The following is a 23,693-nucleotide window of genomic DNA, read 5'->3' on the forward strand; positions in this document are numbered from 1 at the left end:
TGTAATCTGTTCATCCATCGTAGGAGAAAACAGCCACTTCAGCTGCTACCTCCTGATCAAGATGGTCTATGCAGCAACTACTGTGTCAGTATTGACCCAGTCTGGAACTAGTTTAGTGATGGTGGCATTTCTGGTATTCTAACTTCACCTCTGCTGAGAGCTCTGTCTAACCTTTGAGGCACCAAGCGGTGGCCTATTTGAAGAAAAGTAGCAAACTCCCCTGACCTCAGTCTGCAATTTCCTCTGGTTGTCTTCTGGATTCAGTGTTGGATTTATAGATGATTGAAGTTAAAGTGTAAGGATGTTTAAAATACAGATGTTTGCGGACAATTTTGTGTGTGTGTGTGTGTGTGTGTGTGTGTGTGTTCAGGGCACAAATGAATGAAGGTGACATCACACCACATCCCTCATGGCATGATCTTGAGAGAGGAAATTAAGGTCTATAGTACTAGCAGTAAGACAGTCTGCTAAATGCATGTCCTTCTGTTGGCATTAGTAGCTTCTGAAGTCCTATTAGTCTCATCTACAGCAATCAAGTGTTCATTAAATTGCTTTATTTTTTAGAAAATACATAATCGATATTCTGGCTGCCTTCTCTCACTATGCTGGCAAATTATAGAAATGCTTCTACTACCTAGTCCATGTATTAAAGTACAAAGTTGCTGTTTTTTAGAAGCCAGGGATTATTGTGGGATGCCTCCTATGAAATATGACCTAATCCTGCTCCCAGTTTATTGGACCAATCTCTCCTTTGAAGATTTTGCTCAGCTTCAGTTTCAGCTGCATGTGCATGTGTAAACAAATCTCAGCAGTGATTAGCTCCCCAAACATCACTTTGGACCCCAAGAAGTACTGGCTTTGAGATATTGAGGATTACTGGATTCATACTGCATATGGATGTCTGCTTAGACTGGCAGCAAGAGGTGTTGGAGCCTGTTTTTAATGCTGTAGAATCTTCCTCCCCTAGAATGAAGTCCTGCCTGACAGATGGGCAGAGGAGATGTGTAATCGGAGGAGGCAGGTTGGAATGTTCATTGTGGCAATAGTTTGTCTCATATTATCTCCCTTTTGCCGTGACCTGTGCATTTCATGGATGGCACAGGTCACAGATTGAAATGTAGAAGCACCGAGTAGCAACTTGACAGGAGGTGGAGACAGTGGCCATTTCTGTGAGCCCACAATGAAAAAGCAGTTTGTCAGGCATTCTCTCCAGGTGCAAATTTGATGTGTGTTGATGTGGGTGCATATCTGCAGGGTACTGCCTGTGTGAGAAGCTGATGACAGATGGTTATCATCACTGTCCGCGTGTCCCTGCTTCCACCTCTGTCACGTTCCAGTCTAGGGTATGGAAATGGAATTCTGAACCAGGGAAAAGTGAAGGAGGCATGAGGAATAACGCAAGATCAATAAGTGAAATAAAGATTTAATGGCAAAAGTGGGGTTGATACAAAAATAAGGGGGGCACTTAAATTATAGAGTTCTAATCAATAGTTAAAGGCACGTTGCATGGCAAACATTACAAAAGTAGACAAAAGTGGCTTCTCCACAGAAGCAGGCCAACTGCAGCCGACGGGCTGCGTATCAAAAACCGAGTGGGAACTGGTAGCGCTGACCTGGCGAGTCACGGAACAGAACGAAAACGGAGCCAGAAGGATTCGTTGGGTGGCACCCCAGGGTTTTTAAAGGGACGCCAATCTCGAACAAGCCAATCACAGTCTATGAGGCAGCACCTATTGAAACGGGGAAACACAGGGGTGAGACAAAACGGAACCAAACGCGCAAAGGCGCGCAGAGCGCACAGTAAAAGCAAACTAAACAACATAACTGGGATCGTAACAACCTCTTATTTTCAATTCCTATTTTCTACAACATTCTTCCCAATCATCAAAAAAACTGGAAAAAACTGTTGATCTATGTCAATTGTTAAAGAAAAGTAACTGTTATCATGGTTAGAATATTAAGCATGTTAAAACTCTTAAGATGGAAGTATGACTGAAATAATTTATGGCAAGGTTAATGTAAGGTTGATGTTTTCCATAAAAAGTGAAATTCATGTTGTCCACATTGTAATACAACAATTTATAATAGTGGTAGGGAGAGAAAGGGTCAATATAGAAAATGTGTCCTCAGAACTGTTAAAATGAGAAATGATCACCTGTTCTGTTTTCTACTGCTTTTGCTTTGAAGGTACTGGAACAACAGTAATAATGACAGTTTTAAATAAAAATCATTTAGTTTTATTTTGATATTGCTTTTTTGACATTTTATTCAGTTATCAGTTATAAAAGATGCACTTGCATGGGTTATGTTTGGAGCATTAATTTTATTGTGTAGATTCTCAATCATCCAGGTCATATAATATTCAGATTGTGCTAGCGGGCATTATGTTTACTGCACAATAAACATAATGCCCACTAGCACAATCTGAATATTATATATTCTGATATGTATATTGTATTCACCCTCTGTACTATGTACAGGTATACAGAGGCCGAGTATCCATTTACCTGGATTATTGTAAATATACATCCTCTTTGTATATTCCAAATTCTATTCTATTCGATTTTATCTTATTTTTCTCTGCGTGCTCTTGCTGTTCTTGCTGTAAATTTCCCCGTGTGGGACAATAAAGGACCTGAATCTGAATCTGAATCTGAATCATAGTTATCCAAGGTAGTTTTCTTTGTCAGCTGGACTTTTTTCTTCTCTTTTGAAGACATTTCACCTTCTATCCAGAAGGCTTCTTCAGTTCTGAACTCGCTGGGGACAGAGCTTGAAAATATAGCCCTTGTGGACCATTAGCATGCTAATGATCTGGGTGGTCACCTGAGAGTCGTTGGCAGGGTATGTCAATACTGCACCGGTCAACATGACATAACACAGTCAGACAGAGGCTGGTACACCCGAAAGACAAGACACCAAGACATAAACAATGTAATGTTGTTTATGCTGTACAGTGCCAGGAGGACCGGGGTAATGACCGAAAGAACAAGATCACGGGTACAAGCGGCCGAAATGAGCTTCCTCCGTAGGGTGGCTGGGCTCGCCCTTAGAGATAGGGTGAGGAGCTCTGCCATCCGGGAGGAGCTCGGAGTAGAGCCGCTGCTCCTCCGCGTTGAGAGGAGCCAGATGAGGTGGCTTGGGCATCTAGTTAGGATGCCCCCTCGACGCCTCCCTGGTGAGGTGTTCAGGGCATGTCCCTCCAGTAGGAGGCCCCCGGGAAGACCCAGGACACGTTGGAGAGACTATGTCTCTCGACTGATGTGGGAATGCCTGGGGATCCCCCTGGACGAGCTGGAAGAAGTAGCTGGGGAGAGGGAAGTCTGGGCCTCTCTGCTTAGGCTGCTGCCCCGCGACCCGACCACGGATAAGCGGTAGAGGATGGATGGATGGAGTACCAGGAGGAATGCAAGGAACTGTACATTGGTGAAACCAAACAACCTCTCCACAGAAGAATGGCACAACACAGACATACCACTTATTCAGGTCAGCGGTCCACTTACACCTAAAGGAGAGCGGGCACTCCTTTGAGGACAGCCAAGTACAGGTACTTGCCAGAGAAGATCGCTGGGTCGAGAGGGCTGTCAAGGAAGCCATCCACGTCAAATTGAAAAAAACATCCTTAAACAGAGGTGGGCTAAGACACCTCAACTGAAACTGGGTGAACGACCCTACCAACGACCCTGCCAATGACTCTCAGGTGACCACCCAGATCATTAGCATACTAATGTTCCACAAGGGCTATATTTTCAAGCTCTTTATCCTTTTCCAGTTTCTGTAGTAAGTCTACCACCTTCTTCTTGTATGAGCTGGTGGGGTCTCGCTTGAGTTTCTCATATGTAGCGGTGTCTGTCAGGAGACTGATTATTTTGGTGTCATAGTCAGTGGTATTGAGTAAGACCGTGCACCTACCTTTGTCAGCTGGTAAGATGGTGATGTTCTTGTCCTTGGCTAAGGATGCAATGGCTCTTTTTTCCTCATTAGTGATATTGGATGTTGGCGGTTTTGCACTAGCTAAAGCAGTTGTTACCTTAAGTCTAATCTATTCTGCTTCTGCTTCCGGGAGTTTGTTGTTTCTGATGGCTGTCTCAGTGGCTGTGATGAGTTCGACAGTCGGTACCTCTTCAGGGGGACTGAAAAATTCAGACCTTTGGAAAGCACCTCCTCTTCGGTTTGTGTAAGCTCCCTGTCTGATAGGTTTTTTACCCATTTCTCCCGTTGTGCATCAGACAAGGATGTGTCCTGTTTTTCTGTCATGGAGAAGGGGTTGGTTCCGCTGGGGTTGTGTTTTGCCAGTAGGGTGGTAAATTTTCGGATCTGACGTTCCTTGGTCCTGGTGTGTTATAGCTCATACAAGAAGAAAGTGGTAGACTTACTACAGAAACTGGAAAAGGATAAAGCCATCGACAGACCACAATACTACCGTCTATATCCAGGAGAAACCATCCCTTGCATTTATGGATTGCCCAAGATCCACAAACCAGGGACCCCTCTCAGACCCATAGTAAGTAGCATCAATTCTGTAACATACAACATTTCCAAATACTTGGCCTCCATCTTGTCTCCCATGGTTGGCAACACCCCACACCACATCAAAAACTCCCAAGACTTTGCTCAAAAGGTCAGTGGACTCACACTACTTCCAGAAGAGACTATGGTGTTATGGGAAGTCAAGGAGGCCTGGACCCAGATGCAGAGTAGAAGATACAGCTCTTTATTGATTACAAAAAGGTGCAATGTGAAGGAATCAATCAAAGTAGCAACGGAAACAACTCTAGTAAAGTAACAACAGAAAATCTACGAACTAAAAATCACCATACAGGGAAAAACCGTCGAGCAAAAGTACAAACGAAAACGCAGTGACGAGGCACTGGAACAAACTCACACGCTGGAAGTAAACACAGGAAACAGGAGGCGAAAACTGGAGATCACAGAGGGTGGGAGCTAGACGCTATGGCGAAACAACAATCCGGCACCGGAGGCAAAGAGAGGGGAGTTTAAGTAGCCGCCGAATTACGGTAATGCGCTGCAGGTGCGCCAGAGGCTCAGCGCTCATCAGCGTTCGGCCCGCCCCTGCCTGCCGATCCTGCAGGTGGGGGAGGAGGCGAGAAACCCGAGCCACAACATATGGTATCTTACGATGTCACATCACTCTTCACGTGCATCCCCACCGCCAGCCCCATAGACACCATTTACAAGCACCTTCTATTGGACGAGAATCTCCCAGAAAGAACAACCTTAACACCGGCCCAAATCTGCACCATGCTGGACCTGTGTTTGAACACCACCTATTTCCAATACAGGGAAGGCTTCTACAGGCAGAAACATGGCTGTGCCATGGGCTCACCAGTATCCCCCATAGTTGCCAATCTATACATGGAGAAGGTGGAATCCCAGGCCCTGACAAGCCACTGGTTCAGGTTTGTGGAAAATTCAAACACAAGAATTGGAAGCGTTCTCCGATCACCTCAACAAAACAGACCAGCATGTAAAATTCACCCGGGAAGATACAAAAGGAAACAGTCTGGCCTTTCTGGACTGTGCAGTCAAGATCACTGAGGACAGAAAACCTACACATACCGACCAGTACCTTCAGTTTGACTCTCACCACCCACTGGAACACAAGTTGGGAGTGATCAGAACTCTCCAACACCGGGCCAGAGAAATACCCACCACATACCAAGGCAGAAAGAAGGAACAGAACCACATTAAGACAGCTCTCAAAACATGTGGTTGCCCAGACTGGGCCTTCACCAAGACCTCGAAAAAACAAGACCCCAGCAAAGAAGAGGGGGAGAGAAACAAATGCCACAGCGTTTCGATCCCCTATCTGTCCGGGGTCTCTGAGAAGTTTAGGAGGATCCTCCAAAAACATGACATACCAGTTCAGTTTAAACCAAGCAACACTCTTAGACAGAGGCTGGTACACCGGAAGGACAAGACATAAACAATGTAATGTTGTTTATGCTGTACAGTGCCAGGAGAAATGCAATGAACTGTACATTGGTGAAACCAAACAACCTTTCCACAAAAGAATGGCACAACACAGACGTGCCACCTCTTCAGGTCAGGACTCAGCAGTCCACTTACACCTAAAGGAGAGCGGGCACTCCTTTGAGGACGGCCAAGTATGGGTACTTGCCAGAGAAGACCACTGGTTTGAAAGGGCACCCTTGACAATTGGCATTTTTTTTATTCACCAATCATTGGGTGTTTTAATTCACAACTTAATATTGATGTATCAAATAACTGATTAACTCAATCATACAGTATTTCAGCAGTGAAATGAGATTTATTGGGTTAACAGATAATGTGCAATATGCCCCAAAACAAAAAAAAGGCCTTTGCATAAATTTGGGCACCTTAATAGAAAAATCATATTAGTATTTAGTAGAGCCTCGTTTTGCAAAAATAACAGCCTGTAGACACTTTCTGTAGCCACCAATGAGTGTCTGGATCCTGGATGATGGTATTTTGGCCCATTCCACCTGGCAAAACCTCTGCAATTCAGTGATGTTTGAAGGATTCTGAGCATGGACAGCCTGCTTCAAGTCATCCCTGATTCTCGATGATATTCAAATCTGGGGACTGGGATGGCCATTCCAAAACACTGGGCCAGATTCACAAAGCGTTCTTACGAACAAATTTGTTCTTAAGTCCCACTTACGAACAGTTTACGAAGATTGTGGCATTCACCAATTTCTTCTTATCCTGGATTTATTCGTAGGTAAGAACAAATCCTACGAACACTCAGGAGTACTCTTGCGCACATTTCAGTGCCGACATGTTGGCATGGTTGTGTTTTCTTCTCTTGTGCAGTTCAATAAAATTCAATATTACAATGATAATTCTGTCATATTTATTTATTTATTTGTTTATTTCCTATTTTTGGTGATTTACGGAGAATTTTAAAATTACGTAAATGTGCCAATGACTTAACATTAATCAACCAAATTGGAAACCATGCCAAAACTGTCTTTTTATTTGATTTTATCTTGATTTATTTTATTAGGGGATCGAGGATATGCCCTGGCTCCCTGGTTGTTGACACCACTGACCAACCCTCAGACTCCACAGGAGTTTTATTCAATCAGATGCATGCGCGCAGTCGCTCCACCATTGAACGCACCATCGGCATGTTAAAGGGGCGCTGGATGTGTTTGGACACAGAGCCACAACCCCGTGAGGATGTGCGTCCTGACGCAATGATTAGATTAGATTAGATTAGATTCAACTTTATTGTTATTGCACATGTACAGGTACAGAGCAACAAAATGCAGTTTAGCATCTAACCAGAAGTGCAAAAGAAGCAGCAAGTGAGGATAATAACTTAATAAATACAGTATGGCGGTTATTTTACAATTGTTTACCGGGTTGTGCTATAAACATATTTTACAGATGGTGTTTACATTAAATGCCTTGGACTATAAGTGCAGGAGCTATTTAGCTATTTACATAAGATAGAGGAGATGTGCAAATTATAAATTACGTGTATACAGATACAGATGATAAAGTGCATGAGTGCGCAGGACAGATTTAAACAGTAGCTACATTGGTTACTAAGCTAGTGAGTTGTTGTGTAAACTGCTGTAGTGTAGTGAGGTGTGGAGTGTGTAAGGGTCAGCAGGAGTTCAACAGGGACACCGCTCTGGGGAAGAAGCTGTTCCTCAGTCTACTGGTCCGAGTCCTGAGGGTTCTGTAGCGCCTCCCGGAGGGCAGGAGGGAAAATAGTCTGTGGGCGGGGTGGGAGGAGTCCTTGAGTATGCTGCGTGCTCGATGCAGGCAGCGCTTCCTCTGGACATCTCCGATGGCAGGGAGTGTAGTCCTTGTGATGCGTTGGGCAGTTTTCACCACCCTCTGCAAGGCCTTGTGCTCAGCGATAGTGCAGCTTCCATACCAGACTGACACGCAGTTGGTCAGGATGCTTTCTATCGCACAGCAATAGAAGTTCACCAGGACAGCCGAGGATAGCTGGTTCTTCCTCAGTGTCCTCAGGAAGAAGAGGCGCTGGTGAGCCTTCTTGATGATGCTGGAGGTGTTTATGGTCCAGGACAGGTCCTCTGAGATGTGGGTCCCCAGGAACTTGAAGCTGGAGACACGCTCGACGGCCATCCCGTTGATGTGGATGGGGTCCTGTGTGCCTCCTCTTGCTTTCCTGAAGTCCACGATGAGCTCCTTGGTCTTGCTGGTGTTGAGGACCAAGTTATTGTTAGCGCACCATGTGGTCAGGCGCTCTACCTCCTCTCTGTAGGCTGTCTCGTCGTTGTTGCTGATGAGACCGATCACCGTTGTGTCGTCTGCAAACTTGATGATGGAGTTGGATCCATGTACAGGTCTGCAGTCGTGGGTGAATAGAGAGTAGAGGAACGGGCTCAGCACACAGCCTTGTGGCACACCGGTGCTGAGTGTGATGGTGGTGGAGCAGCTGTGACCTGACCTAACACGCTGTGGTCTGTCGGTCAGGAAGTCCAGAGTCCAGTTGCAGAGGGAGGGGTTGATGCCCAGGTCTCCAAGTTTGGTGATCAGCTTGGAGGGGACGACGGTGTTGAAAGCTGAGCTGAAGTCAGCAAACAGCAATCGTGCATAAGTGTTCGTGTTGTCCAGGTGTGTGAGCACAGAGTGCAGTGCTATGGAGACTGCATCATCTATGCTCCTGTTGCTGCGGTAGGCAAACTGGTGTGGATCGAGTGTGGTTGGGAGGCAGTCCTTCAGGTGAGCCAGGACCAGTCGCTCGAAGCACTTCATAATGATGGGGGTGAGTGCTACCGGGCGGTAGTCATTGAGGCAGGTTGGTCTGGAATGCTTCGGAACTGGGACGATAGTTGTGGCCTTGAAGCAAGACGGGACCACTGCGTGGGCGAGGGACAGATTGAAGATGTCCGTAAAAATCCCGGCGAGCTGTTCTGCGCATGCCCTGAGCACACGTCCAGGGATGCCATCAGGACCAGCAGCCTTGCGTGGATTGATCCGGCTGAGGGCTGTGTAGACGGCGGTAGATGATAGTGTGATGGGTTGGTGGTCTGCTGGGAGAGGGGTCCTAGTGGCAGTGTCCTTGTCGTCCTTTTCGAAGCGAGCATAGAAGGTATTAAGCTCGTTCAAAAAGGTGGTGTCCATGACTGTGGGGCTGGAGTTGTTGGGTTTGTAGTCGGTGATGGCCTGGATGCCTTGCCACATACGCCTGGGGTCAGAGCTGGAAAAGTGACCCTCAATCTTGCGTTTGTAGGTGTGCTTGGCCTTTTTGATGCCCCTCCTCAGGTTAGCCCTGGCTGTGCTGTAGGCCTGGGCTTCTCCTGATCTGAAGGCAGTGTTGCGCGCCTTCAGCAGGAGCCGCACCTCCTTGTTCATCCATGGCTTCTGATTGGGGTATGTGGTGATCTGCTTCGTGGTGGTTATGCTGTCGATGGTGGTGGTGATGTGGTCCAGAACAGTGGAGGTGAGATTGTCAATGTCGGTGTGTGTGTGTGTGAGCCACAGCTGCCCTGGGGCGTAAACATACTCCAGTCCGTGTGTTGAAACCTGTCCTGGAGTACGGAGTCTGCTCCCGCCGGCCACACCTTGATGGTCTTCATTGATGGCCTGACGCGGTTGATGAGGGGTGAGTACTTGGGGGTGAGGAACAAAGAAAGGTGGTCTGATTGTCCTAGGTGGGGGAGGGGTGTTGCCGTATAGGCACCAGCCATGTTTGTGTAGACATGGTCCAGAGTTTTGTTTCCTCTTGTATTGCAGGAAACATGTTGGTGGAATTTTGGAAGAACAGTTTTTAAGTTTGAATGATTGAAGTCACCCGCAACAATAAATGCAGCCTCCGGGTGGGCGGACTGTTGTTGGCTAATAGCCGCATGAAGTTCATTCATCGCAAGAGTGGCATTCTGTCTACAGAAAACCTACACACACCGACCAGTACCTCCAGTTTGACTCTCACCACCCACTGGAACACAAGTTGGGAGTGATCAGAACTCTCCAACACCGGGCCAGAGAAATACCCACCACATCCCAAGGCAGAAAGAAGGAACAGGACCACATTAAGACAGCTCTCAAAACATGTGGCTACCCAGACTGGGCCTTCACCAAAACCTCAAGAAAGCAAGACCTCAGCAAAGGAGAGGAGGAGAGAAACAAACGCCGCAGCGTTTCCATCCCCTACCTGTCTGGAGTCTCGGAGAAGTTTAGGAGGATCCTCCAGAAACACGACATACCGGTTCATTTCAAACCCAGCAACACTCTCAGACAGAGGTTAGTACACCCAAAGGACAAGACACCAAGACCCAAACAAAGTAATGTTGTTTATGCTGTACAGTGCCAGGAGAAATGCAAGGAACTGTACATTGGGGAAACCAAACAACCTCTACACAGAAGAATGGCACAACACAGACGTGCCACCTCTTCGGGTCAGGATTCAGCAGTCCACTTACACTTAAAGGAGAGTGGGCACTCCTTCGAGGACAGCCAAGTACAGATACTGGCCAGAGAAGACCGCTGGTTCGAAAGGGGGGTCAAGGAAGCTATCCATGTTAAATTGGAGAAACCATCCTTAAACAGAGGTGGTGGCCTGAGACACTTCCTGTCACCCACATACAATGCAGTCCTCCACTCCTTCCAACAGCAAAACAAACATTCACACCATTCCAAGAGACCCAGTGACTCATCACCATGTGACCCAGCAGACAAAGGGGAGACATCTCAACAGAAACTAGGTGAACGACCCGACCAACGACCCTGCTAACGACTCTCAGGTGACCCAGATCATTAGCATACAAATGGTCCACAGGGGCTATATATTTTCAAGCTCTCTCCCCAGCGATTTCAGAACTGATGAAGCCTTCTGGATAGAAGGCGAAACGTCTTCAAGAGAAGAAACCCAGTCCAGTTGACAGAGAAAACTACCTTGGATACAATGACCTGGATGACTGAGAATTTACACAGACAAGAGTGGCATTAGCATCCGGGGGAATGTAAGCTGCTGTTATGATGACGGATGTGAATTCCCGAGGCAGATAAAACGGTCTACATTTAACCATTAAAAACTCCACGTTGGCTGAGCAGTGTCTCCTCAGAGTAGCGGAGTCGGTGCACCAGGTCTTGTTGATGTAGATGCATAGCCCCCCACCTCTGGTCTTACCGGAGTCGTCAGCTGTTCTGTCTGCCCGATGTGTGGAGCGCCCGGTTAGCCCGATGGCTGTGTCCGGTATGCCACTGTTTAGCCAAGTTTCCGTGAGAATCATGGCATTGCAGTCCGAGAGTCTCTTACTGTGGTTGAGTCGGAGACGTAATTCATCCATTTTGTTTACCAAAGACCGTACGTTGGCGAGGAAAATGCTGGGAAGAGAGAGCCGATGCGGTGTTAGCCTTAGCTTCGCTCTTAGCCCTCCGTGCTTCCCCCTCCTTTGTTTACTATCTCGACGCCGCCTGCGAGCACTTCCGCCCGGCCGGGTAAAGTGCGTAGCCTCCGGCGTCCTGGAGATCTCAGGGATGAGTTGAAGATCGGTGATAAAAGTTTCCTGGCATTGCGATCTAATATCCAGAAGTTGTTCACGGGTGTAGGATGTGAACCCGAGGCTGTTCTGTATGAACAGACTAGCGAAGAGCAGGTAAATCACTGCAATTTTGCGGCCAGACTGCAGGCACGCGGTTCACGTTCGAGCGCGATTAATTGCCCGTTTGTGAATAAAATCCATTATTGTCACAATCCGAGCACAGCTTTTACACGTTTATTTTTTTTACATTCTTCTTTTTTTTTACATTCTCGTTGATTTCTTTAAGCGTGTGGGCTATAGTCATCAGGGTTGAGGAAATTTTATCAAGCGTGTTAGCCATCCTTTCTTGATTGTTCAACACGGCGTCAGAAATCAGGCGTGGAGAGGCAAGCTTTGGGCATTTGGCTGCTTTTTGCTCTGTCTACAGGGTCCTGCTGCAGTTCCTTTTATGGTCATTAGTGGGCGGTGACTTATGCTAATCGTATGTTAATTAGACTCACCTGGCACGCACTTTCAACTTACGAATAGATGGCATTCATCAATCTAAGAACACAGCTGCGAACAATTCTGGGGCTTACGAACGCGTTGATGAATCCGACGTAGGGTTTTCTTAAAAAACTTCTTAATAACAACTTAAGAAAGAATCTAAGAAGATTCTTAAGAACATATTGGTGAATCTGGCCCATTGTCTTGTTGAAACACCCATCCCCGGCGCAACTTCAACTTTGTGACAGACTCTTGAACATTGGGCCAGATTCACCAATTCTTACGAATCTTCTTAGATTCTTTCTTAAGTTGTCCTTAAGAAGTTTTTTAAGAAAACCCTACGTCGGATTCATCAACGCGTTCGTAAGCCCCAGAATTGTTCGCAGCTGTGTTCTTAGATTGATGAATGCCATCTGTTCGTAAGTTGAAAGCGCGTGCCAGGTGAGTCTAATTAACATACGATTAGCATAGGTCACCGCCCACTAATGCCCATAAAAGGAACTGCAGCAGGACCCTGTAGACAGAGCAAAAAGCACCCAAATGCCCAAAGCGAAATGCCCAAAGCTTGCCTCTCCACGCCTGATTTCTGACGCCGTGTTGAACAATCAAGAAAGGATGGCTAACACGCTTGATAAAATTGCCTCAACCCTGATGACTATAGCCAACACGCTTAAAGAAATCAACGAGAATGTAAAAAAAAGAAGAATGTAAAAAAAATAAACGTGTAAAAGCTGTGCTCGGATTGTGACAATAATGCATTTTATTCACAAACGGGCAATTAATCGCGCTCGAACGTGAACCGCGTGCCTGCAGTCTGGCCCCATCATTGCGTCAGGACTCACATCCTCACGGGGTTGTGGCTCTGTGTCCAAACACATCCAGCGCCCCTTTAACATGCCGATGATGCGTTCAATGGTGGAGCGACTGCGCGCATGCATCTGATTGAATAAAACTCCTGTGGAGTCTGAGGGTTTGTCAGTGGTGTCAACAACCAGGAAGCCAGGGCATATCCTCGATCCCCTAATAAAATAAATCAAGATAAAATCAAATAAAAAGACAGTTTTGGCATGGTTTCCAATTTGGTTGATTAATGTTAAGTCATTGGCACATTTACGTAATTTTAAAATTATCCGTAAATCACCAAAAATAGGAAATAAACAAATAAATAAATAAATATGACAGAATCATCATTGTAATATTGAATTTTATTGAACTGCACAAGAGAAGAAAACACAACCATGCCAACATGTCGGCACTGAAATGTGCGCAAGAGTACTCCTGAGTGTTCGTAGGATTTGTTCTTACCTACGAATAAATCCAGGATAAGAAGAAATTGGTGAATGCCACAATCTTCGTAAACTGTTCGTAAGTGGGACTTAAGAACAAATTTGTTCGTAAGAACGCTTCGTGAATCTGGCCCATTATTCTCAAGAATCTGCTGATACTGAGTTGAATCCATTCGACCCTCAATTTTAACAAGATTCCCAGTACCAGCACTGGCCACACAGCCCCACAGCATGATGGAACCTCCACCAAATTCTACTGTGGGAAGCAGGTGTTTTTCTTGGAATTCTGTGTTCTTTTGCCGCCATGCATATCACCTCTTGTTGTGACCAAACAATTCAATTTTTGTTTCATCAGTCCACAGTATCTTATTCCACAATGATATTGACTGGTCCAAATGTTCTTTCGCATACCTCAGGCGACTCAGTTTGTGGCGACTGTGAAGAAAAGGCTTCTTCCGCATCACTCTTCCGTACAGCCCTTCCTTGTGCAAATTGCGCTGTATTGTTGACCGATGCACAGCGACACCGTCTCCAGCAAGATATCCTTGTAAGTCTTTGGAGGTGGTCTGTGGGTTGTTTTTAACCATTCTGACCATCCTTCGTCTTTGCCACTCTGCACTTTTTCTTGGCCTAACAAGAACTGTGCCCGTGGCCTTCCTTTTCCTCACAGTGGGCCTCATTCACCAATATGTTCTTAAGAATCTTCTTAGATTCTTTCTTAAGTTGTTATTAAGACGTTTCTTAAGAAAACCCTAGGTCAGATTCATCAACGCGTTCGTAAGCCTCAGAATTGTTCGCTGCTGTGTTCTTAGATTGATGAATGCCATCTGTTCGTAAGTTGAGAGCGCATGCCAGGTGAGTCTAATTAGCATACGATTAGCATAAGTCCCCACCCACTAATGCCCATAAAAGGAACTGTAGCAGGACACTGGGCCAGATTCACGAAACGTTCTTACGAACAAATTTGTTCTTAAGTCCCACTTACGAACATTTTTTGAAGATTGTGGCATTCACCAATTTCTTCTTATCCTGGATTTATGCGTAGGTAAGAACAAATCCTACGAACACTCAGGAGTACTCTTGCGCACATTTCAGTGCCGACATGTTGGCATGGTTGTGTTTTCTTCTCTTGTGCAGTTCAATAAAATTCAATATTACAATGATAATTCTGTCATATTTATTTATTTATTTGTTTATTTCCTATTTTTGGTGATTTACGGAGAATTTTAAAATTACGTAAATGTGCCAATGACTTAACATTAATCAACCAAATTGGAAACCATGCCAAAACTGTCTTTTTATTTGATTTTATCTTGATTTATTTTATTAGAGGATCGAGGGTATGCCCTAGCTCCCTAGTTGTTGACACCACTGACCAACCCTCAGACTCCACAGGAAATTGTATTCAATCAGATGCATGCGCGCAGTCGCTCCACCATTGAACGCACCATCGGCATGTTAAAGGGGCGCTGGATGTGTTTGGACACAGAGCCACAACCCCGTGAGGATGTGCGTCCTGACGCAATGATGGGGCCAGACTGCAGGCACGCGGTTCACGTTCGAGCGCGATTAATTGCCTGTTTGTGAATAAAATGCATTATTGTCACAATCCGAGCACAGCTTTTACACGTTGGCTATAGTCATCAGGGTTGAGGCAATTTTATCAAGCGTGTTAGCCATCCTTTCTTGATTGTTCAACACGGCGTCAGAAATCAGGCGTGGAGGGGCAAGCTTTGGGCATTTCGCTTTGGGCATTTGGCTGCTTTTTGCTCTGTCTACAGGGTCCTGCTGCAGTTCCTTTTATGGGCATTAGTGGGCGGTGACCTATTCTAATCGTATGTTAATTAGACTCACCTGGCACGCGCTTTCAACTTACGAACAGATGGCATTCATCAATCTAAGAACACAGCTGCGAACAATTCTGGGGCTTACGAACGCGTTGATGAATCCGACGTAGGGTTTTCTTAAAAAACTTCTTAATAACAACTTAAGAAAGAATCTAAGAAGATTCTTAAGAACATATTGGTGAATCTGGCCCACTGTTGGCAGAGCAAAAAGCAGCAAAATGCCCAAAGCTTGCCTCTCCACGCCTGATTTCTGACGCCGTGTTGAACAATCAAGAAAGGATGGCTAACACGCTTGATAAAATTGCCTCAACCCTGATGACTATAGCCAACACACTGAAAGAAATCAACGAGAATGTAAAAAAAATAAATGTGTAAAAGCTGTGCTCTAAAACCGGTCTCTCATATTTTTTTCTTTTTGAAGTGAATCAAGACTGTTAGACTGAAATTGTGACAATAATGCATTTTATTTACAAACGGCAATTAATCACGCTCGAACGTGGACCGCGTGCCTGCAGTCTGGCCCCATCATTGCGTCAGGACGCACATCCTCACGGGTTATGGCTCTGTGTCCAAACACATCCAGCGCCCCTTTAAAATGCCGTTGGTGTGTTCAATGGTGGAGCGACTGCGCGCATGCATCTGATTGAATACAATTTCCTGTGGAGTCTGAGGGTTGGTCAGTGGTGTCAACAACCAGGGAGCCAGGGCATATCCTCGATCCCCTAATAAAATAAATCAAGATAAAATCAAATAAAAAGACAGTTTTGGCATGGTTTCCAATTTGGTTGATTAATGTTAAGTCACTGGCACATTTACATAATTTTAAAATTCTCCGTAAATCACCAAAAATAGGAAATAAATAAATAAATATGACAGAATTATCATTGTAATATTGAATTTTATTGAGGTGTTGTAGTCTTACACACCTCTCTGCTGCTTCCTTAGAACCCTCATCCACCAACAATAACATATTTAACACTATAGAGGTAGTCTCTGTTCCACGGTTAAAAGTTCACCAAGCACAGAGCAGGGGAGCGGTCAATCACCAAAATCTTATTAAAATTAATACTGAAGCACAAGTTGGAGAAACTAATATCACAATTAAGTGTGGACTGTTAAATATTAGATCTATTTTGTGTAAATCCCTGTTAGTGCACGACCTGATAGTGGATCATCACATTGATTTATTTTGTCTTACTGAGACCTGGCTTCAGGAGGAGGAGTATGTGAGCTTAAATGAATCTACTCCTCCTACCCATCTTAATTATCATATTCCTCGTGTTACTGGTCGAGGAGCAGGAGTGGCAGCAATCTTTCACTCCAAGTTATTAATTAATCCCAGACCAAAACATAGCTTCAGTTCATTTGAAAGCCTGACTCTTGGCATCACTCATCTGAACTGGAGGACAGAAAAGCCACTTCTGTTTGTAGTTGTATATCGGCCCCCTGCTGGGCCACATTCAGAGTTCCTGTCTGAGTTCTCTGATTTCTTATCTGACTTGGTCCTTAGAACGGACAAAGTCATTATCATTGGAGACTTTAATATCCATGTGGACGTTATAAATGACAGCTTTAGAAATGGCTTCATTTCATTACTTGAGTCAGTTGGTTTCCTCCAGCAGATAAACCAACCAACTCATAGCTTTAACCACACCCTAGATCTAGTTCTGACTTATGGTGTTGAGGTAGAACATGTGTCAGTGTTCCCTCAGAACCCAGTCCTGTCAGACCATTCTTTGATCACTTTTACATTTATGATTAAGGATTCTTCTATCCTCAGAGCACAGTCTTACTATAGCAGATGTCTTTCAGATAATGCTGTAGCTAAGTTTAAGGAAGTGATCCCTGTGCTGATCCTAGGACCACCGTGTGTTTCCCCAAGGATAAATCACTATAATGTTAGCCCTGCTGAGGTTGACTCTGTTGCTGAAGGTACAGCAACCTCACTGAGAATCACACTTGATTCTGTTGCCCCCCTGAAAAAGAAAATAGTAAATCAGAGGAGGTGTGCCCCCTGGTATAATTCACATATCAGGACCCTCAAGCAGAAAGTGCGAAGACTGGAAAGGAAGTGGCATTCTTGTAAAATAGACAGCTACCATGTAGCCTGGAAAGACTGTCTATTAGTTTACAAAAAGGCCCTTCGCAAGGCTAGAACAGCTTATTTTTCTTCTTTGATTGAGGAAAATAAGAGCAACCCCAGGGTTCTTTTCAGCACTGTGGCCAAATTAACTAAAAGTCACAGCGTTTTAGATCCACGTATCCCTTCTTCCCTGAGTGGTGAAGACTTCATGAGCTTCTTCACTGATAAACTTCTAGCTATCAGAGAGAAAACAAACCAGGCCTTCCCAACAACTGGACCATCACCAGATGTGCCGACTGTGGGAACATACAGGGTCTCCAACGAGCCCTTAAGCTCCTTCAGCCCTATATATTTTTCTGAGGCGTCATCGCTAATTCAGAAATCCAAGACCACCACGTGTCTTTTAGATCCCATCCCAACACACCTGTTGAAGGATGTTTTACCATTGATAGGCAGTTCTATCCTGGACCAGATCAATGGTTCTTTAGTGTCAGGTTATGTACCCCAGTCCTACAAGGTGGCAGTGATTAAGCCGTTGCTTAAAAAACCATCACTGGATCCTGATGTCTTAGCAAATTATAGGCCAATATCCAACCTTCCTTTCATCTCTAAAGTTCTAGAGAAGGTGGTGGTGACTCAGTTACTGGAGCACCTGCAGAGGAACAGCCTGTTTGAGATGTTTCAGTCAGGCTTTAGAGCTCACCACAGCACAGAAACAGCACTTCTTAAAGTCACTAATGATCTTCTCATAGCTTCCGATCATGGACTGGTCTCTATGCTGGTTCTGCTGGACCTCAGTGCTGCTTTTGATACAGTTGATCACAGCATCCTGTTACAGAGACTGGAACATGTGATTGGGATTAAAGGGACAGCACTAGACTGGTTTAGATCATACTTATCTGATAGATACCAGTTTGCCCATGTCCATGGTGTTCACTCCTCATACAGTAAGGTTAGCCATGGAGTTCCTCAAGGTTCTGTACTCGGACCAATCCTCTTCACATTGTACATGCTTCCCTTAGGGAACATTATTCGGCAGCATGGGATAAATTTTCATTGTTATGCTGATGACACTCAGCTCTATTTATCCATGAAACCCGAGGAGACAGAGAAGTTAGTGAGGCTCCAGACCTGTCTTAAAGACATAAAGTCCTGGATGTCTTCAAATTTCCTCCTTAACCCAGGAAAAACTGAGGTCATGGTGTTTGGTCCTGAACCTCTCTGGGATAGATTAGATCACATGATCACTCTAGATGGTATCTCATTAACATCTAGTCTCTCTGTGAGGAATCTAGGAGTAACTTTTGATCAAAATCTCTCCTTCAACTCACACATTAAATTAGTCTCTAGAAGTGCCTTTTTTCACTTGAGGAACATCACAAAGATCAGGAAGCTGCTGACGCGGCATGATGCTGAAAAGTTAGTCCATGCATTTGTTACTTCCAGGCTGGACTACTGTAACTCTTTATTATCAGGGTGTCCAAACAACTCTTTAAGAAGCCTCCAGTTGATACAAAATGCTGCAGCCAGAGTTCTGACAGGTATTGACAAAAGAGATCACATAACTCCTGTACTGGCGTCGCTTCATTGGCTGCCCGTTAAATTTAGAATAATTTTTAAAACCCTTCTTTTGACCTACAAGGTCCTCAGAGGCCTAGCTCCATCCTACCTGGAGGAGCTAGTGATACCTTATCAGCCCAATATACCGCTCCACTCTCAGAATGCTGGTCTACTTGTGGTTCCCAGAGTTTCTAGGAGTAGAATGGGGGGCCGAGCATTTAGCTACCAGGCCCCCCTGCTATGGAACCAGCTCCCTGTCCAGGTACGGGAGGCTGACTCCATCGCTACTTTTAAGATCAGACTCAAAACCTACCTCTTTGAAAAAGCTTATTGTTACTAATTCAGTAGTTCCAGTTACTATCATAGACAGACAAATTATCATACTTAGGGGGTCGTCTAATCGTTAGGTCACATCTTAGTTATGCTGTTATAGGCCAAGGCTGCCGGGGTCCGGAAACATGATCACCTGACAGGCCTCTGTCACTCCACTGGGTCATGGTTTCCTCTCCTCTCCTCTCCTCTCCTCATCAAGCAGACTAGTTCTTGTGTAGTTTTTCTGCTTCCCCCCTATTTATTTACAGGTATCGCCGCCCTCGGAGCTGCATAATGACCTCCGGCCCCGCTGAAGTGATTGTATATCATATTTTTTGTGTGTGTTTCTGTGCTCTGTGCCTCTCCTCTCCTCTCCTCTCCTCTCCTCTCCTCTCCTCTCCTCTCCTCTCCTCTCCTCTCCTCTCCTCTCCTCTCCTTGAAAGCGCCTTGAAACAATTTTGATTGTATAAGATGCTATATAAATAAAGATTGATTGATTGATTGATTGAACTGCACAAGAGAAGAAAACACAACCATGCCAACATGTCGGCACTGAAATGTGCGTAAGAGTACTCCTGAGTGTTCATAGAATTTGTTCTTACTTACGCATAAATCCAGAATAAGAAGAAATTGGTGAATGCCACACACACGGCCCAGGACTAGGTGGAGAGATTACATCTCTCACGTGGCTTGGGAGCGGCTGGGGGTTCCCCCGGAAGAGCTCATGGAAATGGCCGGGGAGAGGGCTGTCTGGGCATCCCTCCTGAAGCTGCTGCCCCCACGACCTGGATCCGGATAAGCGGCAGAAAACGAAACGAAACAAATCTGCCCACAACTGCTTTTATAAACAGTGATGAGTTGTTTGGTATGGAGCAAGCTAACAGGAGAGATACCAGACCTTGATCAGAAATCATCTCATTTTAAGAAGTTAAATCTGGATAAAGAACTTCAATTATTCACTTGGTTTTATCTTAACTGCCAAAGTGAGTAGCAGATGTGTTCTCTTCCCTCTAAATATGTGATTGGTGTTGAACTAGTATAGCTATTATGTGTGTTAGGTTAATTTGACATGTTATTATTCCTACAGTAAAAACTACTTGTTTTGATAGAGAACGGTGTGATTGATTGATTGATTGATTGATTGATTGATCCCTTTAGGGGGTGTCCATCAGGGAAATTAGCATCTCCAAAAAAAGTACAGCACTGTACAAAATTACCCACCACCATTACACACCATTAAACCTATTAAAGATAATAAAAATAGAATAAAATAAGAAATAAAATAGAATATAAATATAAAATATCAAACTATAAAAATGTACATAAATGAATAGATGGATGAATGAACTGAATGAATGGATGTCACAGTATTATGTTATTCCAGTGTTATTCCAGTCCTTCTGTTGGCCCTCCTCCTGAGGAGTTGAACAGTCTGATGGCTCGGGGGATGAATGAGTTCCCCAGTCTGTTTGTCCTGAACTTGGGGAGGCGCAGCCTCTGGCTGATCAGGCTTCTCTGGCTGTGGATGACAGTGTGCAGAGGGTGGCGGACATTGTCCATGATGCTCTGCAGTTTGTCAATAGTTCTCCTCTCTGCCACTGTCGCCAGAGGTTTCAGCTTCATCCCCTCCACCGAGCTGGCCCGCCTGATCAGCTTCTCCAGCCTGGAGAGGTCCGCTTTTGTCACACTCCCCCCCCAGCACACCACAGCGTAGGACAGGATGCTGGCGACCACAGACTGGTAGAACATCCAGAGGAGTTTCCTGCAGATGTTGAAGGATCCGAGTCTCCTCAGGAAGTACATCCTGCTCTGGGTCTTCTTGTACAGCTGCCTCGTGTTGCTTGTCCAGTCCAGCCTATTGTCCAGCCACAGCCCAAGATATTTGTAGGTCTGCACGCCCTCCACCTCCTCCGTTCCTATCTGAACTGGTCTAGGTCTCGGTCGGTCCCTCCCAAAGTCAATGACCAGTTCTTTAGTTTTGGAGGTGTTGAGCTGCAGGCTGTTGTTGTGGCACCAGGCAACAAAGTCCCTCACCAGGCTCCGGTACTCCTCCTCTTCGTCGTCTCTGATACATCCAACGATGGCTGTGTCATCTGCGAACTTCTGGATATGACACATTTCGGAGTTGTAACAGAAGTCCGAGGTGTACAGAGTGAAGAGGATCAGGGACAGCACAGTCCCCTGTGGAGCACCGATGCTGCTGACCACAGTGTCAGACGTGATGTCCTTCATCCTGACGAACTGCAGCCTGTCGGTGAGGTAGCTGGAGATCCAAGCAGCCAGGCAGGGGTCCACTCGCATCTGTAGAAGCTTGTCCTGTAGGACAAGGGGCTGGATCGTGTTGAAGGCACTCGAGAAATCCAAAAAGAGGATTCTCGCTGTGCCACTCCCCTTGTCCAGATGCGAGTGGACTCGGTGCAGCAGGTAGATGATGGCGTCCTCTACACCGACCTTGTTCCGGTAGGCGAACTGTAAGGAGTCCTCAGCGTGCTGCACCTGGGGCCTGAGGAGGTTGAGGAAGAGCCGCTCCAGAGTCTTCATCAGATGTGAGGTGAGTGCCACCGGCCGGAAGTCGTTCAGCTCACTCGGTCTGTTCTTCTTGGGGACTGGAATGATGCAGGACGTCTTCCATAAGGAGGGCACTTTCCCCAGCTCCAGGCTGAGGTTGAAGACCCGTTGTAGCGGCTCCCAGAGTTCAGCAGCGCAGGTCTTGAGGAGCCGGGGACAGACTCTATCCGGTCCAGCTGCTTTTCGGGGCCGGAGCTTCCTCAGTTCTCCCCTCACCTGGTTAGCCGTGAAATAGGGAGGATGTGGGGATGGTGAGAGCAGGGGGATGGGGGTGGTAGGGGGTGGTAGAGGGTGGAAGGGTGGGAGGAGGGAGGTCAGTAGAAGGAGGGGAGGTGGAGGAGGGAGGAGGGGAGGTGGGGTTGGGGGAAGTTGTGGTGGGTGGCGGGTTGGAGGGAGGGGGGGGCAGAGGGGAGCTCGGCTGCTGGGGAGGGGGCGGAGGGATGGAGGGGAGCTGGACTGTTGAGGTGGGGGGCAGAGGATTGGAGTGGAGTGGGCTGACTGAACCTGTTGAAGAATTGGTTCAGGTCGTTTGCCCTCTCCACTCCTCCCCCTTCCGTGCTGGTCTTGGCTTTGTGACCAGTGATGGTCCTGACACCTTCCCAGACGTCCTGCATGTTGTTATCAGCCAGCTTCTTCTCCACCTTCTTCCTGTAGATGTTCTTCGCCTCCTACAAGCAGCGTTTTACCTCCCACTTCTTTCATCTCCTCCCTGTATTTATTTCTGAAGGCCTTTTTCTTCTTATTGAGGACATCCTTGACTTCCTGTGTTACCCATGGCTTATTGTTAGGATAACACTGTACAGTCTTGGTGGGGACAACCACATCTACACAGAAATTGAGGTAGTCTGTGAGACGATCGGTCATCCCATCTATGTCCTCTTCATGTTCCCCCAGCAGTACCTCCCAGTCCTTGGTGTTAAAGCTGTCCTTCAGAGCCTCCTCTGCTTCAGGAGTCCATCTCCTGATGGAGCGGGTGGAGGCTGCCTGCCTTTGGACCAGTGGGGTGTACTGGGGCTGCACGTACACCAGGTTGTGGTCCGACTTGCCCAGTGGGGGGAGAGCGATGACTCTGTATGCCTCCTTGACGTTGGTGTACAGTAGGTCGATCGTCCTGTTGTTTCTTGTGGGGCAGTCAATAACCTGGTGGAGAGCAGCCAGTGTGGAGTCCAGGGTCACATGATTGAAGTCTCCAGAGATGATCAGGAGGGCCTCAGGGTGCTTGGTCTGCAGCCGTGCAGCGACACTGTGGATCTTCTCACACGCAGTTGCTCCGTTGCCCGTGTGCATTATTTTTTTGTTAATCATAAAACATTTAGTTACTTGGCTGCATGGTGCAGGATATCTGTGATAGCTTTGTGAAGAGCAGAATACCAGTAATGACAGAGAACATTTATTTTATTGGCATTGTTTTGCTGTGAATCACAGAAATGTGGCTGTTGCGTGTGATGAAAGGGGTCTGTATTTAGTGAAAGTGGCAGTGCATTTGTGTGCACAGAGGCTTGCCTCCCCTCTTCCAGGTGTGATTGATTCTGGGGTGAGCATTTGCAGCTAACTGACAGCCATCACATTGTATCAGAAAGCCAATCGGCCTGCACTCTAGAGTACCAACTCAATTAAAGAGCAGTGCACGCAGGTGGAAAAGAGGACAGCATCATTTCATCACCGCAGTAGTCAGATGATTGCCTCAGATTGCTGCAGGCAACGACTTCAGTGAAGCAAGTCTGGCTTTGACTCGCTCAATCACCCCTATGCAGTAGGCAGAGGCAATTCTATTAATGCCCTCAATTAAACTTGAGTCACATTAATACATTTGCATCCAATGTGTTATGGACTTTTACTATGACACATATCCTTGAGGGAATACACCATTTGTACCAGGCACCTACTTTGTTGGCTACAACCTGAACAAAGGCCTAACTGGAAGTTAAACCTGTTAAGCAAGGATGTGCCATAAATGCTGAATCGATTCATATGTTATACTGAAGTGACCTTTTGGGTTTGATAATGATTTAATGCTCATTTCTGCACCAATCATGTCAATTATTTTGCAGGCTTGGAGGGGACAAAAGTCCATCTG

At 46.0% G+C, this 23,693-nt stretch overlaps 1 protein-coding gene and 1 long non-coding RNA gene across 2 annotated transcripts in view; one reads left to right on the forward strand and one right to left on the reverse strand.

Moving 5' to 3' along the window:
* srrm3 (serine/arginine repetitive matrix 3) overlaps positions 1–23,693 on the forward strand; it is a 63,096-nt gene that overhangs the window by 10,721 nt on the left and 28,682 nt on the right. The gene's annotated exons all lie outside the window — the stretch shown is intronic.
* LOC115252762 (uncharacterized) lies at positions 1,409–11,353 on the reverse strand. Its single transcript, XR_003891073.1, has 2 exons — positions 11,120–11,353; positions 1,409–1,730 (listed from the first exon to the last, which is right to left on the reverse strand). It is a non-coding gene; the product is annotated as an uncharacterized lncRNA (long non-coding RNA).

The sequence above is a fragment of the Takifugu rubripes genome, chromosome 15, assembly GCF_901000725.2.
Source record: "Takifugu rubripes chromosome 15, fTakRub1.2, whole genome shotgun sequence".
NCBI classification, from domain to species: domain Eukaryota; kingdom Metazoa; phylum Chordata; class Actinopteri; order Tetraodontiformes; family Tetraodontidae; genus Takifugu; species Takifugu rubripes.